Raw genomic sequence first — 3,433 nt, 5'->3', positions numbered from 1 at the left:
TGACTATATTCCAACAGAGCTCAGGAATTTAGTGAACTCTTCTACAAATCCATCAACCTAACAACCGATAAGTCAGAGTTTGCATGGATGGTTCTCAGAAAGCCACCCCAAACGGAGGAGCTGGAATACTCATTGAATGGCCCAATGGAGAAAAAAGTAATTTAAAAATTAAGTTCATTGTAACTAATGAGCTCTATGACAACCACAGAGAAGAAATGTGAGCACTGGATCTAACAGCTACAATGCTAGGGAATCAGCCAAGTTCACCAAACAGTTAAATTTATTTCGTGACTAATATAAAAACTAGTCCTTCAAAGCTTGACAAACTCTGATGCTTCCTAAATAAAACAACTCATGATGCCTGGACTGACGTTCGGTGGTCACCTTGCCTGCTCGCGTAACTCCCGTTTGGAGATTTGGGATTGGATGTAATTATCCACATAATCTGAAGGAGCATCCAAAAGATCTTGTACAAAACATATGTGACCTTGTAAAGCACAACAACAGCAAGATCACTATTCTCCAATGTTGAAATAGAAGGAAATAGAAGGCTGACTGACTTGCCAAATGTGAGAAAACAAATACACACTTGAACATAGGACTCTATCCGGAAGAAATGAAGAAACTAATAGTGAATTGTAAAAACGAGAAATGGACAAGCTCTTATTCGATATACAAGAAAGATGAAACCTATTATAAACTATCCAATAGGACCACCTATAAGTATAACTGTTCACATCAGAACCGTACACTTTGTAATGAGAAAATATATGTTCCGGAAGCTTAAAATTGGGACCATTGTAATTAACCCTTTATGAGTCTCACCAGAGAATGCCAACCATGTCTTCAAAATTGCATTCTTCATCAAGAGTCCCAAAACAAGATACCGGCCACAAAACCCAAACATGAAATTCTTTTAATGATATAAGTTAGTGTAAGAGTTGTTTTTTTTTTTTGACAATTTCTTCAACGGCTGGTAAAAATCAATATCGTGTGAGATTTTCAGTATTTTACTATAATCATCATCTTCTTAATATCAGGTCAAAGAGAGATTTTGTGGGTGTATTCTGAACTTTATCTTTGAGTGTTTGAAAGTTTTGCAAAACTTTTATCTTTTTATTAGGGTAGCATCATCTCAAATGATCCTCCAGTTTAAATGGTTTCATAGCATCATAAAAAATGGCACATTAACACTCGCTTGTTTGACAAGGAAGTAATGAAGCTCAATTTCAAATACTTAACGCTGTACAGTCTACATTTCTTTTGGTTAAATTTATAACTAGACAAAACTACGCTATTTAAATATAGTTATCAAATTAAATTAAACAATATTTCATTTAATCAGCAGGATAAAAATTTTAAGGATTTCCTAAGGTACAAATCATAAATGTGTGGATGAAAAAATTCCAATTGTCAAAATTAAAGTCACGAAATGCTGAATTGCGATTCTTTATCGTAGACCCCCGAGCACATCTCATAGACCCCCAATTCCCATTTTAACTTTCGTAGACCCCTTGGAAGTCTTCGTAGACCCCTGGGGGTCTATATGACCACTTTGGGAATCACTGGTCTAGATCTATTACAAATTAAATTAAATGACTGGTCCAAACTTACAAACTAAAAACCTACACTTAATTCGTATTATAAGCTATTTTTTTTAAAACTATTTCTAAAATTATTTTTTAAATGTTTGTCTTGTTTTTCTCTTAGGAGAACACAGAGTAGGCCTAATTTGTAAATCCCTTGGCTTCTAGAACATCATTTCTTTTGCCCAATGTTGTGCGGTCTCTATGAATTGCAGAAAGCGCTCATCTTGATAAGCTATTAAAAAAAAAGTAGGCTTCAAATTTAGCTTTACGTCATAGAAATCTGCAAAAGATGGCGTTTTTTTAAAGTTATGGTTTGCATAGTAAACAAGTTTGTGCTTTGATAGAAGTCAAGTCTGAAAGCCATGCACTGTTCTGTGCACAGTATAAAGGCACATCATGGCTATAAGGGGCGTATTGTTTATTCCTAAACAACTGATGATTTTTCATTGCTAGGGGTATTTGTGTAACCAAGTCTGCAGACTTATTGTAGGCCTACTCTCAGATATGAAATATCAGAAATGACCTGTTGATTAATTCCAAACAATGATATCTTGCGATGGCTGCCTAATGAAGAGTTGTCGCAAATACTAATAAGGAGATACTGGTATCACCTACAAAGACCGCATCACAAGCAAAGATATTGTGAAACAGAATCACAACGGCTATTGGGCTCACTGGCGGATCCAGGGGGGGGGGCGGTAGAAGCGATCGCCCCCCCCCCATAAATTTTAGTAAAGAAATCACACAATTAGTTTACGAATTTATTAGTTATGTTAATAATATATACTAATTATTTATACTTCAACCTATTTTTGATTATTTCGCCTCCCTCTAGTATGTTGGCCGATTTGGTGAGGTGGGGAGGTGGCAATGGCATCAATCCCGCCCCCCCCCCATCATTAACATTCGAGTGGGGGGGGGGCGGTCCAATTTATTTGTAGAAATCAGCTTGTTAATGGAATCTATTAAATATCTATATAATTAAAACATGTTATGGATATTTTAATCGATGTTTATATTATGTTGTTCCCCTGTTAGCCGATTGGGTGTGGTGGGGGGGGGGGGGGGCGAATACATCTACTGCTCTTCCATCCTAAGCCCTTTGAGTGGGGGGGGGGCGGTCCTACTTTTATAGAGAAATCATAGTTTGTTTAGAAAATAAGTTGAATTACAATATAATTTTTATATTATGTGGCTACACTTCTGGTATCTTAGCCGATTCGGTGATATATATATATATATATATATATATATATATATATATATATATATATATATATATATATATATATATATATATATATATATATATATATATATATATATATATGCTGTACGCGAGTTTATGCTTAGGGTTAGGGTTTCCTGGGCGTTATATATAGGGTTAGGGTTTGGAAAAAATCGCCTCCCCCCACTCCAAAGTTCTGGATCCGCTAGTGATTGGGCCACACGACGACCTGCTGACCACTGTCAAACTAAAACTTTATGGACATATGCATATCAGGGCTCGCAGACATACCTTCGTACCAGAGAAAAAGAAGAGGCAGCCGAAGAAAGCGATGGAAAGATATCTAGGCCGAACATAAAAGAATGGGTGGGACTTTCATTGAAAGAGATTCTGTACAATGCAAAAAACATGAAGACAGACGTCGACAGATCATTTGTGCTGCCCCAACGTTTCAAAAGACGATAGGTGAATGTGTTTTTTTAAGTTGATGTGGGCCTAAATTTTATTATGAATATTTCAGCCAAATGTTAGGTTTATTTGTACTGTCGTTTTTGGGTAGATTTGAAAAAATTTCCCCATAAAACTTAGATTGAGTTATTCACCCTTAGTTCTTAAC

This window comes from Biomphalaria glabrata, chromosome 1, assembly GCF_947242115.1.
Source record: "Biomphalaria glabrata chromosome 1, xgBioGlab47.1, whole genome shotgun sequence".
Lineage (NCBI taxonomy): Eukaryota > Metazoa > Mollusca > Gastropoda > Planorbidae > Biomphalaria > Biomphalaria glabrata.
Note: the sequence above shows the minus strand (reverse complement) of the source record.